The sequence below is a fragment of the Mesoplodon mirus genome, assembly GCF_964341445.2.
Source record: "Mesoplodon mirus genome assembly, chromosome: 20".
Classification (NCBI taxonomy): Eukaryota; Metazoa; Chordata; class Mammalia; order Artiodactyla; family Ziphiidae; genus Mesoplodon; species Mesoplodon mirus.
This window is the reverse complement of record NC_138996.1, coordinates 3,829,867-3,844,261: the sequence shown is the minus strand read 5'-3', so window position 1 is coordinate 3,844,261 and position 14,395 is coordinate 3,829,867.

The window sequence follows — 14,395 nt, the reverse complement described above, 5'->3', positions numbered from 1 at the left end:
TGTACATGTTAGGGTAAGGTGTAGGGTTGTAGTTAGATTTAGCTTTAGGGCTAGGGTTAGGGTTAGCAAACGGTAAGATTTAGGGTACAGGAGAGAGTAGGGTAAAGAGTTAGAGGCAGGGTACGTGTCAGGGCATGGATTAGTGTTTGTGTACGGGATAGGATTAGGGTACGGTTTATGGTAAGGTGTTGGGTTGGTGTTAGGGCTTGGTTTAGGGGTATGTTTCGGGTTTGTGAACGGTAAAGTTTAGGGTACAGGTGAGGGTACAGAAAAGTGTTAGGCTCAGGTTACGTTTCAGGGCATGGATTAGTATTAGTGTACTGGTTAGGATTACGGTATGGGTTAGGGTAATGGGTAGGGTTGGGTTTAGGGTTAGGTTTAGGGCTATGGTTAGGGTTAGCGAAATGTAAGGTTTAGGTTACAGGTGATGGTCCAGAAACGTGTTAGGATCAGGGTACATGTTAGGGCACGGATTAGTGTTAGGGTACTGGTTAGGATTGGGTACGCGTTAGGGTAAGGTTTAGGGATGGGGTAAGGTTTACGTTTAGGTCTAGGGTTAAGGATAGCAAACGGTATGGTTTAGGGTACAGGTGAGTGTACAGAAAAGTGTTACGGTCAGGGTACCTGTTAGGGCACGTGTTGTGTTAGTGTATGGGTTAGGATTAGGGTACGGGTTAGGGAAATGTGTAGGGTTGAGGTTAGGGTTAAGTTCAGGGCTAGGGTTAGGGTTAGCGAACAGGTAAGTTTTATGGTACATGAGTGTACGGAAACGTGTTAGTGTCAAAGTACGTGTGAGGGCATTGCATAATTTTGGTGTACGGGTTAAGATTAGTGTACGGGTTAGGGTATGGTGTAGGGTTGGTGTTAGCATTATGTTTAGGGCTAAGGTTACGGTTAGCGAACCAGTAAGGTTTAGGGTACAGGTGAGGGTACGGAAAACTTTTAGGGTCAGGGTATATGTTAGGACCCCTGTTAGTGTTAGTGTACGTGTCAGGATTAGCGTACAGTTTAGGGTAAGGTGTGGGGTAGTGGTTAGGGTTAGGTTTAGGGCTAGGCTTAGGGTTGGCGAACGGGTAAGTTTTAGGGTACAGTTGAGGGCACGGAAAAGCATTTGGGTCAGGTTATGTGTTAGGAAACGTGTTAGTGTTAATGTATGGTTAGGATTAGGTTATGGGTTAGGGTAATGGCTAGGGTTAGCGTTAGGGTTAGGGATAGGCTTAGCGAACAGTTAAGGCTTATGGTACATGTGAGTGTATGGAGACGTGTTAGTGTCAAAGTACTTGTGAGGGCATGGGTTAGTGTTAGTGTAGGGGTTAAAAATAGGGTACGGGTTAGAATAAGGTGTAGGGTTGGTGTTAGGGTTAGGTTTAAGTCTACAGTTAGGGTTAGCTAACGATTAGGTTTAGCGTACAGCTGAGGGTATGGAAAAGTGTTAGGGTCAGGGTACGTTTCAGGGCACTGGTTAGTGTTAGTGTACGGTTTAGGATTAGTGTATGGGTTAGGGTAAGATGTAGGGTTGGCGTTAGGGTTAGGTTTAGAGCTAGGGTTAGGGTTAGCGACCGGGTAATTTTTAGGTTACAGGGGAGGGTACGGAAATGTTTTAGGGTCAAAATACATATGCGGGAATGGGTTAGTGTTAGTTTAAGGTTTAAGATTAGTGTACGTGTTAGGGTAAGGTGTAGGGTTGGAGTTAGATTTAGCTTTAGGGCTAGGGTTAGGGTTAGCGAAATGTAAGGCTTAGGGTACAGGTGAGGGTACAGAAAAGTGTTACGGTCTGTGTACGTGTCAGGGCACGGATTAGTATTAGGGTACGGGTTAGGATTACAGTACGGATTAGGGTAAGGTGTAGGATTGGGGTTAGGGTTAGTGTTAGGATTAGGGTTAGCGAATAGGTAATATTTAGGGTACAGGAAAGCATATGGAAACGAGTTAGGGTCAGGCTTGGTGTTAGGGCACAGGTTAGTGTTATTGTACGGATTAGGATTAGGGTATGGTTTAGGATTTTGTGTAGGGTTGTGGATAGTGTTAGGCTTAGACCTAGGGTAAGTGTTAGCGAACAGGTAAGGTTTACGGTACACAGGAGGGTACGGAAACGTGTTAGTGTCAAAGTACATGTGAGGGAATTGCTTAATTTTGGTGTATGGGTTAAGATCAGTGTATGGGTTAGGGTATGGTGTCAGGTTGGTGTTAGCGTTCTGTTTAGGGAAAGGGCTAGGTTTAGCGAACGGTAAGATTTAGGGTACTGGAGAGGATACGGAAAAGTGTTAGGGTCAGGGTACGTGTTAGGGCACGGGTTAGTGTTAGTGTACGGGTTAGGATTAGGGTATGGGTTAGGGAAAGGTGTAGGGTTGGGGTTATGTTTAGGTGTAGGGGTGGGGTTAGGGTTAGCGAATAGGTAACATTTAGGGTACAGGTGAGCTTATGGAAACAAGTTAGGGTCAGGGTTCATGTTAGGGCACAGGTTAGTGTTAGTGTATGGATTAGGGTACGGGTTAGGGTTAGGTGTAGGGTTGGGGTTAGGGTTAGGTTTAGACATAGGGTTAGGGTTAGCGAATGGTAAGATTTAGGGTACAGGAGTGGGTATGGAAAAGTGTTAGGGTCAGGGTACGTGTTAGGGCATGGATTAGTGTTAGTGTATGGGTAAGGATTAGGGTATGGGTTAGGGAAATGGATAGGGTTGGCGTTATGTTTAGTTTTAGGGCTAGGGGTAGGGTTAGCGAACGAGTAAGCTTTAGGTTACAGGTGAGGGTAAGGAAATGTTTTAGTGTCAAAGTAAGTGTGAGGGAATGGGTTAGTGTTAGTGTATGCATTAAGATTAGTGTACATGTTAGGGTAAGGTGTAGGGTTGTAGTTAGATTTAGCTTTAGGGCTAGGGTTAGGGTTAGCAAACGGTAAGATTTAGGGTACAGGAGAGAGTAGGGTAAAGAGTTAGAGGCAGGGTACGTGTCAGGGCATGGATTAGTGTTTGTGTACGGGATAGGATTAGGGTACGGTTTATGGTAAGGTGTTGGGTTGGTGTTAGGGCTTGGTTTAGGGGTATGTTTCGGGTTTGTGAACGGTAAAGTTTAGGGTACAGGTGAGGGTACAGAAAAGTGTTAGGCTCAGGTTACGTTTCAGGGCACGGATTAGTATTAGTGTACTGGTTAGGATTACGGTATGGGTTAGGGTAATGGGTAGGGTTGGGTTTAGGGTTAGGTTTAGGGCTATGGTTAGGGTTAGCGAAATGTAAGGTTTAGGTTACAGGTGATGGTCCAGAAACGTGTTAGGATCAGGGTACATGTTAGGGCACGGATTAGTGTTAGGGTACTGGTTAGGATTGGGTACGCGTTAGGGTAAGGTTTAGGGATGGGGTAAGGTTTACGTTTAGGTCTAGGGTTAAGGATAGCAAACGGTATGGTTTAGGGTACAGGTGAGTGTACAGAAAAGTGTTACGGTCAGGGTACCTGTTAGGGCACGTGTAGTGTTAGTGTATGGGTTAGGATTAGGGTACGGGTTAGGGAAATGTGTAGGGTTGAGGTTAGGGTTAAGTTCAGGGCTAGGGTTAGGGTTAGCGAACAGGTAAGTTTTATGGTACATGAGTGTACGGAAACGTGTTAGTGTCAAAGTACGTGTGAGGGCATTGCATAATTTTGGTGTACGGGTTAAGATTAGTGTACGGGTTAGGGTATGGTGTAGGGTTGGTGTTAGCATTATGTTTAGGGCTAAGGTTACGGTTAGCGAACCAGTAAGGTTTAGGGTACAGGTGAGGGTACGGAAAACTTTTAGGGTCAGGGTATATGTTAGGACCCCTGTTAGTGTTAGTGTACGTGTCAGGATTAGCGTACAGTTTAGGGTAAGGTGTGGGGTAGTGGTTAGGGTTAGGTTTAGGGCTAGGCTTAGGGTTGGCGAACGGGTAAGTTTTAGGGTACAGTTGAGGGCACGGAAAAGCATTTGGGTCAGGTTATGTGTTAGGAAACGTGTTAGTGTTAATGTATGGTTAGGATTAGGTTATGGGTTAGGGTAATGGCTAGGGTTAGCGTTAGGGTTAGGGATAGGCTTAGCGAACAGTTAAGGCTTATGGTACATATGAGTGTATGGAGACGTGTTAGTGTCAAATTACGTGTGAGGGCATGGGTTAGTGTTAGTGTAGGGGTTAAAAATAGGGTACGGGTTAGAATAAGGTGTAGGGTTGGTGTTAGGGTTAGGTTTAAGTCTACAGTTAGGGTTAGCTAACGATTAGGTTTAGCGTACAGCTGAGGGTATGGAAAAGTGTTAGGGTCAGGGTACGTTTCAGGGCACTGGTTAGTGTTAGTGTACGGTTTAGGATTAGTGTATGGGTTAGGGTAAGATGTAGGGTTGGCGTTAGGGTTAGGTTTAGAGCTAGGGTTAGGGTTAGCGACCGGGTAATTTTTAGGTTACAGGGGAGGGTACGGAAATGTTTTAGGGTCAAAATACATATGCGGGAATGGGTTAGTGTTAGTTTAAGGTTTAAGATTAGTGTACGTGTTAGGGTAAGGTGTAGGGTTGGAGTTAGATTTAGCTTTAGGGCTAGGGTTAGGGTTAGCGAAATGTAAGGCTTAGGGTACAGGTGAGGGTACAGAAAAGTGTTACGGTCTGTGTACGTGTCAGGGCACGGATTAGTATTAGGGTATGGGATAGGATTACAGTACGGATCAGGGTAAGGTGTAGGATTGGGGTTAGGGTTAGTGTTAGGGTTAGGGTTAGCGAATAGGTAATATTTAGGGTACAGGTAAGTATATGGAAACGAGTTAGGGTCAGGCTTGGTGTTAGGGCACAGGTTAGTGTTATTGTACGGATTAGGATTAGGGTATGGGTTAGGATTTTGTGTAGGGTTGTGGATAGTGTTAGGCTTAGACCTAGGGTAAGTGTTAGCGAACAGGTAAGGTTTACGGTACACAGGAGGGTACGGAAACGTGTTAGTGTCAAAGTACATGTGAGGGAATTGCTTAATTCTGGTGTATGGGTTAAGATCAGTGTATGGGTTAGGGTACGGTGTCAGGTTGGTGTTAGCGTTCTGTTTAGGGAAAGGGCTAGGTTTAGCGAACGGTAAGATTTAGGGTACTGGAGAGGATACGGAAAAGTGTTAGGGTCAGGGTACGTGTTAGGGCACGGGTTAGTGTTAGTGTACGGGTTAGGATTAGGGTATGGGTTAGGGAAACGTGTAGGTTTGGGGTTATGTTTAGGTGTAGGGGTGGGGTTAGGGTTAGCGAATAGGTAACATTTAGGGTACAGGTGAGCTTATGGAAACAAGTTAGGGTCAGGGTTCATGTTAGGGCCCAGGTTAGTGTTAGTGTATGGATTAGGGTACGGGTTAGGGTTAGGTGTAGGGTTGGGGTTAGGGTTAGGTTTAGACATAGGGTTAGGGTTAGCGAATGGTAAGATTTACGGTACAGGAATGGGTATGGAAAAGTGTTAGGGTCAGGGTACGTGGTAGGGCATGGATTAGTGTTAGTGTATGGGTAAGGATTAGGGTACGGGTTAGGGAAATGGGTAGGGTTGGTGTTATGGTTAGGGTTAGGCCTACGGTTAGAGTTAGCGAACGGGTAAGGTTTACGGTACACGGGAGGGTACGGAAATGTGTTAGTGTCAAAGTACATGTGAGGGCATGGGTTAGTTTTTTTGTACAGGTTAAGTTTAGTGTACGGGTTAGGGTATGCTGTAAGGTTGGTGTTAGCGTTATGTTTAGGGCTAGGGTTAGGGTTAGCGAACGGTAAGATTTTGGGTACAGGAGAGGATACGGAAAAGTGTTCGGGTCAAGGTACGTGTTAGGACATGGGTTAGTGATAGTGTATGGGTTGGGATTAGGGTACGGGTTAGGGTAAGTAGTAGGGTTGGCGTTAGGGTTAGGGCTAGGGCTAGGGCTAGGGTTAGGGTTAGCGAATGGGTAAGGTTTAGGGTACCGGTGAGGTTATGGAAAAGCGTTAGGGTCAGGGTACATGTCAGGGCATGGCTTAGTAGTAGTATACTGGTTAGGATTAGGGTACGGTTTGGGTAAGGTTTAGGGTTGGGCTTAGGGTTAGCTTTATGGCTAGGGTTAGGGTTAGCCAAATGTCAGGTTTAGGGTACAGGTGATGGTACAGAAAAGTGTTAGGGTTTGTGTATGTGTTTGGACACGTGTCAGTGTTAGTGTATGGCTTAGGATTAGCTTACAGGTTAGGGTAAGGTGTACAGTTGGGGTTTCATCTAGGTTTAGGGTTAGGGTTAGCGAACGGTAAGGTTTAGGGTACAGGTGAGGTTACGGAAAAGTGTTAGGGTCAGGGTACGTGTTAGGGCAGGGGTTAGTGTGGGTTTACAGGTTAGGATTAGGGTACGGGTTAGGGTAATTGGTAGGGTTGGCGTTATGGTTAGTGTTAGGGGTAGGGTTAAGTTTAGTGAACGGGTAAGGTTTAGGTTACAGCTGACCATATGGAAATGTTTTATTGTCAAAGTACGTGTGTGGTATTGCGTTAGTGTTAGTGTATGGGTTAAGATTAGTGTATGTGTTAGGAGTAGGTTTGTAGTTAGGTTTAGGTTTGGGGCTACGGTTATGGTTAACAAATGGTAAAGTTTAGGGTTAGTGTTAGGGTTAGGGTTAGGGGTAGGGTTAGGGTAGGTGTTAGGGCACGAGTTAGTGTTAGTGTATGGGTTATGATTAGGGTATGGGTTAGGGTAAGGTGTAGGGTTGGGGTTAGGTTTAGGTTTAGGGCTAGTGTTAGGGTTAGCGAATAGGTAACATTAGAGTACAGGTGAGCGTATGGAAATGAGTTAGGGTCAGGGTTCGTGTTAGGGCACAGGTTAGTGTTAGTTTAAGGATTAGGATTAGTGTACATGTTAGAGTTAGGTGTAGGGTTGGGCTTGGGTTTAGGGTTAGGTTTAGACCTAGGGTTAGGGTTAGTGAATGGTAAGATTTAGGCTTCAGGCGTGGGTATGGAAAAGTGTAAGGGTCAGGGTAAATGTTAGGGCACGGATTAGTGTTAGTGTACGGGTTAGAATTAGGGTACGGGTTAGGCTAATGGGTAGGGTTGGCGTTATGTTTAGTGTTAGGGCTAGGGTTAGGGTTAGCGAACGAGTAAGGTTTAGGTTACAGGTGAGGGTAAGGAAATGTTTTAGTGTCAAAGTAAGTGTGAGGGAATGAGTTAGTGTTAGTGTATGCATTAAGATTAGTGTACATGTTAGGGTAAGGTGTAGGGTTGTAGTTAGATTTAGCTTTAGGGCTAGGGTTAGGGTTAGCAAACGGTAAGATTTAGGGTACAGGAGAGAGTAGGGTAAAGAGTTAGAGGCAGGGTACGTGTCAGGGCATGGATTAGTGTTTGTGTACGGGATAGGATTAGGGTACGGTTTATGGTAAGGTGTTGGGTTGGTGTTAGGGCTTGGTTTAGGGGTATGTTTCGGGTTTGTGAACGGTAAAGTTTAGGGTACAGGTGAGGGTACAGAAAAGTGTTAGGCTCAGGTTACGTTTCAGGGCACGGATTAGTATTAGTGTACTGGTTAGGATTCCGGTATGGGTTAGGGTAATGGGTAGGGTTGGGTTTAGGGTTAGGTTTAGGGCTATGGTTAGGGTTAGCGAAATGTAAGGTTTAGGTTACAGGTGATGGTCCAGAAACGTGTTAGGATCAGGGTACATGTTAGGGCACGGATTAGTGTTAGGGTACTGGTTAGGATTGGGTACGCGTTAGGGTAAGGTTTAGGGATGGGGTAAGGTTTACGTTTAGGTCTAGGGTTAAGGATAGCAAACGGTATGGTTTAGGGTACAGGTGAGTGTACAGAAAAGTGTTACGGTCAGGGTACCTGTTAGGGCACGTGTTGTGTTAGTGTATGGGTTAGGATTAGGGTACGGGTTAGGGAAATGTGTAGGGTTGAGGTTAGGGTTAAGTTCAGGGCTAGGGTTAGGGTTAGCGAACAGGTAAGTTTTATGGTACATGAGTGTACGGAAACGTGTTAGTGTCAAAGTACGTGTGAGGGCATTGCATAATTTTGGTGTACGGGTTAAGATTAGTGTACGGGTTAGGGTATGGTGTAGGGTTGGTGTTAGCATTATGTTTAGGGCTAAGGTTACGGTTAGCGAACCAGTAAGGTTTAGGGTACAGGTGAGGGTACGGAAAACTTTTAGGGTCAGGGTATATGTTAGGACCCCTGTTAGTGTTAGTGTACGTGTCAGGATTAGCGTACAGTTTAGGGTAAGGTGTGGGGTAGTGGTTAGGGTTAGGTTTAGGGCTAGGCTTAGGGTTGGCGAACGGGTAAGTTTTAGGGTACAGTTGAGGGCACGGAAAAGCATTTGGGTCAGGTTATGTGTTAGGAAACGTGTTAGTGTTAATGTATGGTTAGGATTAGGTTATGGGTTAGGGTAATGGCTAGGGTTAGCGTTAGGGTTAGGGATAGGCTTAGCGAACAGTTAAGGCTTATGGTACATGTGAGTGTATGGAGACGTGTTAGTGTCAAATTACGTGTGAGGGCATGGGTTAGTGTTAGTGTAGGGGTTAAAAATAGGGTACGGGTTAGAATAAGGTGTAGGGTTGGTGTTAGGGTTAGGTTTAAGTCTACAGTTAGGGTTAGCTAACGATTAGGTTTAGCGTACAGCTGAGGGTATGGAAAAGTGTTAGGGTCAGGGTACGTTTCAGGGCACTGGTTAGTGTTAGTGTACGGTTTAGGATTAGTGTATGGGTTAGGGTAAGATGTAGGGTTGGCGTTAGGGTTAGGTTTAGAGCTAGGGTTAGGGTTAGCGACCGGGTAATTTTTAGGTTACAGGGGAGGGTACGGAAATGTTTTAGGGTCAAAATACATATGCGGGAATGGGTTAGTGTTAGTTTAAGGTTTAAGATTAGTGTACGTGTTAGGGTAAGGTGTAGGGTTGGAGTTAGATTTAGCTTTAGGGCTAGGGTTAGGGTTAGCGAAATGTAAGGCTTAGGGTACAGGTGAGGGTACAGAAAAGTGTTACGGTCTGTGTACGTGTCAGGGCACGGATTAGTATTAGGGTACGGGTTAGGATTACAGTACGGATTAGGGTAAGGTGTAGGATTGGGGTTAGGGTTAGTGTTAGGATTAGGGTTAGCGAATAGGTAATATTTAGGGTACAGGAAAGCATATGGAAACGAGTTAGGGTCAGGCTTGGTGTTAGGGCACAGGTTAGTGTTATTGTACGGATTAGGATTAGGGTATGGTTTAGGATTTTGTGTAGGGTTGTGGATAGTGTTAGGCTTAGACCTAGGGTAAGTGTTAGCGAACAGGTAAGGTTTACGGTACACAGGAGGGTACGGAAACGTGTTAGTGTCAAAGTACATGTGAGGGAATTGCTTAATTTTGGTGTATGGGTTAAGATCAGTGTATGGGTTAGGGTATGGTGTCAGGTTGGTGTTAGCGTTCTGTTTAGGGAAAGGGCTAGGTTTAGCGAACGGTAAGATTTAGGGTACTGGAGAGGATACGGAAAAGTGTTAGGGTCAGGGTACGTGTTAGGGCACGGGTTAGTGTTAGTGTACGGGTTAGGATTAGGGTATGGGTTAGGGAAAGGTGTAGGGTTGGGGTTATGTTTAGGTGTAGGGGTGGGGTTAGGGTTAGCGAATAGGTAACATTTAGGGTACAGGTGAGCTTATGGAAACAAGTTAGGGTCAGGGTTCATGTTAGGGCACAGGTTAGTGTTAGTGTATGGATTAGGGTACGGGTTAGGGTTAGGTGTAGGGTTGGGGTTAGGGTTAGGTTTAGACATAGGGTTAGGGTTAGCGAATGGTAAGATTTAGGGTACAGGAGTGGGTATGGAAAAGTGTTAGGGTCAGGGTACGTGTTAGGGCATGGATTAGTGTTAGTGTATGGGTAAGGATTAGGGTATGGGTTAGGGAAATGGATAGGGTTGGCGTTATGTTTAGTTTTAGGGCTAGGGGTAGGGTTAGCGAACGAGTAAGCTTTAGGTTACAGGTGAGGGTAAGGAAATGTTTTAGTGTCAAAGTAAGTGTGAGGGAATGGGTTAGTGTTAGTGTATGCATTAAGATTAGTGTACATGTTAGGGTAAGGTGTAGGGTTGTAGTTAGATTTAGCTTTAGGGCTAGGGTTAGGGTTAGCAAACGGTAAGATTTAGGGTACAGGAGAGAGTAGGGTAAAGAGTTAGAGGCAGGGTACGTGTCAGGGCATGGATTAGTGTTTGTGTACGGGATAGGATTAGGGTACGGTTTATGGTAAGGTGTTGGGTTGGTGTTAGGGCTTGGTTTAGGGGTATGTTTCGGGTTTGTGAACGGTAAAGTTTAGGGTACAGGTGAGGGTACAGAAAAGTGTTAGGCTCAGGTTACGTTTCAGGGCACGGATTAGTATTAGTGTACTGGTTAGGATTACGGTATGGGTTAGGGTAATGGGTAGGGTTGGGTTTAGGGTTAGGTTTAGGGCTATGGTTAGGGTTAGCGAAATGTAAGGTTTAGGTTACAGGTGATGGTCCAGAAACGTGTTAGGATCAGGGTACATGTTAGGGCACGGATTAGTGTTAGGGTACTGGTTAGGATTGGGTACGCGTTAGGGTAAGGTTTAGGGATGGGGTAAGGTTTACGTTTAGGTCTAGGGTTAAGGATAGCAAACGGTATGGTTTAGGGTACAGGTGAGTGTACAGAAAAGTGTTACGGTCAGGGTACCTGTTAGGGCACGTGTAGTGTTAGTGTATGGGTTAGGATTAGGGTACGGGTTAGGGAAATGTGTAGGGTTGAGGTTAGGGTTAAGTTCAGGGCTAGGGTTAGGGTTAGCGAACAGGTAAGTTTTATGGTACATGAGTGTACGGAAACGTGTTAGTGTCAAAGTACGTGTGAGGGCATTGCATAATTTTGGTGTACGGGTTAAGATTAGTGTACGGGTTAGGGTATGGTGTAGGGTTGGTGTTAGCATTATGTTTAGGGCTAAGGTTACGGTTAGCGAACCAGTAAGGTTTAGGGTACAGGTGAGGGTACGGAAAACTTTTAGGGTCAGGGTATATGTTAGGACCCCTGTTAGTGTTAGTGTACGTGTCAGGATTAGCGTACAGTTTAGGGTAAGGTGTGGGGTAGTGGTTAGGGTTAGGTTTAGGGCTAGGCTTAGGGTTGGCGAACGGGTAAGTTTTAGGGTACAGTTGAGGGCACGGAAAAGCATTTGGGTCAGGTTATGTGTTAGGAAACGTGTTAGTGTTAATGTATGGTTAGGATTAGGTTATGGGTTAGGGTAATGGCTAGGGTTAGCGTTAGGGTTAGGGATAGGCTTAGCGAACAGTTAAGGCTTATGGTACATATGAGTGTATGGAGACGTGTTAGTGTCAAATTACGTGTGAGGGCATGGGTTAGTGTTAGTGTAGGGGTTAAAAATAGGGTACGGTTTAGAATAAGGTGTAGGGTTGGTGTTAGGGTTAGGTTTAAGTCTACAGTTAGGGTTAGCTAACGATTAGGTTTAGCGTACAGCTGAGGGTATGGAAAAGTGTTAGGGTCAGGGTACGTTTCAGGGCACTGGTTAGTGTTAGTGTACGGTTTAGGATTAGTGTATGGGTTAGGGTAAGATGTAGGGTTGGCGTTAGGGTTAGGTTTAGAGCTAGGGTTAGGGTTAGCGACCGGGTAATTTTTAGGTTACAGGGGAGGGTACGGAAATGTTTTAGGGTCAAAATACATATGCGGGAATGGGTTAGTGTTAGTTTAAGGTTTAAGATTAGTGTACGTGTTAGGGTAAGGTGTAGGGTTGGAGTTAGATTTAGCTTTAGGGCTAGGGTTAGGGTTAGCGAAATGTAAGGCTTAGGGTACAGGTGAGGGTACAGAAAAGTGTTACGGTCTGTGTACGTGTCAGGGCACGGATTAGTATTAGGGTATGGGATAGGATTACAGTACGGATCAGGGTAAGGTGTAGGATTGGGGTTAGGGTTAGTGTTAGGGTTAGGGTTAGCGAATAGGTAATATTTAGGGTACAGGTAAGTATATGGAAACGAGTTAGGGTCAGGCTTGGTGTTAGGGCACAGGTTAGTGTTATTGTACGGATTAGGATTAGGGTATGGGTTAGGATTTTGTGTAGGGTTGTGGATAGTGTTAGGCTTAGACCTAGGGTAAGTGTTAGCGAACAGGTAAGGTTTACGGTACACAGGAGGGTACGGAAACGTGTTAGTGTCAAAGTACATGTGAGGGAATTGCTTAATTCTGGTGTATGGGTTAAGATCAGTGTATGGGTTAGGGTACGGTGTCAGGTTGGTGTTAGCGTTCTGTTTAGGGAAAGGGCTAGGTTTAGCGAACGGTAAGATTTAGGGTACTGGAGAGGATACGGAAAAGTGTTAGGGTCAGGGTACGTGTTAGGGCACGGGTTAGTGTTAGTGTACGGGTTAGGATTAGGGTATGGGTTAGGGAAACGTGTAGGTTTGGGGTTATGTTTAGGTGTAGGGGTGGGGTTAGGGTTAGCGAATAGGTAACATTTAGGGTACAGGTGAGCTTATGGAAACAAGTTAGGGTCAGGGTTCATGTTAGGGCCCAGGTTAGTGTTAGTGTATGGATTAGGGTACGGGTTAGGGTTAGGTGTAGGGTTGGGGTTAGGGTTAGGTTTAGACATAGGGTTAGGGTTAGCGAATGGTAAGATTTACGGTACAGGAATGGGTATGGAAAAGTGTTAGGGTCAGGGTACGTGGTAGGGCATGGATTAGTGTTAGTGTATGGGTAAGGATTAGGGTACGGGTTAGGGAAATGGGTAGGGTTGGTGTTATGGTTAGGGTTAGGCCTACGGTTAGAGTTAGCGAACGGGTAAGGTTTACGGTACACGGGAGGGTACGGAAATGTGTTAGTGTCAAAGTACATGTGAGGGCATGGGTTAGTTTTTTTGTACAGGTTAAGTTTAGTGTACGGGTTAGGGTATGCTGTAAGGTTGGTGTTAGCGTTATGTTTAGGGCTAGGGTTAGGGTTAGCAAACGGTAAGATTTTGGGTACAGGAGAGGATACGGAAAAGTGTTCGGGTCAAGGTACGTGTTAGGACATGGGTTAGTGATAGTGTATGGGTTGGGATTAGGGTACGGGTTAGGGTAAGTAGTAGGGTTGGCGTTAGGGTTAGGGCTAGGGCTAGGGCTAGGGTTAGGGTTAGCGAATGGGTAAGGTTTAGGGTACCAGTGAGGTTATGGAAAAGCGTTAGGGTCAGGGTACATGTCAGGGCATGGCTTAGTAGTAGTATACTGGTTAGGATTAGGGTACGGTTTGGGTAAGGTTTAGGGTTGGGCTTAGGGTTAGCTTTATGGCTAGGGTTAGGGTTAGCCAAATGTCAGGTTTAGGGTACAGGTGATGGTACAGAAAAGTGTTAGGGTTTGTGTATGTGTTTGGACACGTGTCAGTGTTAGTGTATGGCTTAGGATTAGCTTACAGGTTAGGGTAAGGTGTACAGTTGGGGTTTCATCTAGGTTTAGGGTTAGGGTTAGCGAACGGTAAGGTTTAGGGTACAGGTGAGGTTACGGAAAAGTGTTAGGGTCAGGGTACGTGTTAGGGCAGGGGTTAGTGTGGGTTTACAGGTTAGGATTAGGGTACGGGTTAGGGTAATTGGTAGGGTTGGCGTTATGGTTAGTGTTAGGGGTAGGGTTAAGTTTAGTGAACGGGTAAGGTTTAGGTTACAGCTGACCATATGGAAATGTTTTATTGTCAAAGTACGTGTGTGGTATTGCGTTAGTGTTAGTGTATGGGTTAAGATTAGTGTATGTGTTAGGAGTAGGTTTGTAGTTAGGTTTAGGTTTGGGGCTACGGTTATGGTTAACAAATGGTAAAGTTTAGGGTTAGTGTTAGGGTTAGGGTTAGGGGTAGGGTTAGGGTAGGTGTTAGGGCACGAGTTAGTGTTAGTGTATGGGTTATGATTAGGGTATGGGTTAGGGTAAGGTGTAGGGTTGGGGTTAGGTTTAGGTTTAGGGCTAGTGTTAGGGTTAGCGAATAGGTAACATTAGAGTACAGGTGAGCGTATGGAAATGAGTTAGGGTCAGGGTTCGTGTTAGGGCACAGGTTAGTGTTAGTTTAAGGATTAGGATTAGTGTACATGTTAGAGTTAGGTGTAGGGTTGGGCTTGGGTTTAGGGTTAGGTTTAGACCTAGGGTTAGGGTTAGTGAATGGTAAGATTTAGGGTTCAGGCGTGGGTATGGAAAAGTGTAAGGGTCAGGGTAAATGTTAGGGCACGGATTAGTGTTAGTGTACGGGTTAGAATTAGGGTACGGGTTAGGCTAATGGGTAGGGTTGGCGTTATGTTTAGTGTTAGGGCTAGGGTTAGGGTTATCGAACGAGTAAGGTTTAGGTTACAGGTGAGGGTAAGGAAATGTTTTAGTGTCAAAGTAAGTGTGAGGGAATGAGTTAGTGTTAGTGTATGCATTAAGATTAGTGTACATGTTAGGGTAAGGTGTAGGGTTGTAGTTAGATTTAGCTTTAGGGCTAGGGTTAGGGTTAGCAAACGGTAAGATTTAGGGTACAGGAGAGAGTAGGGTAAAGAG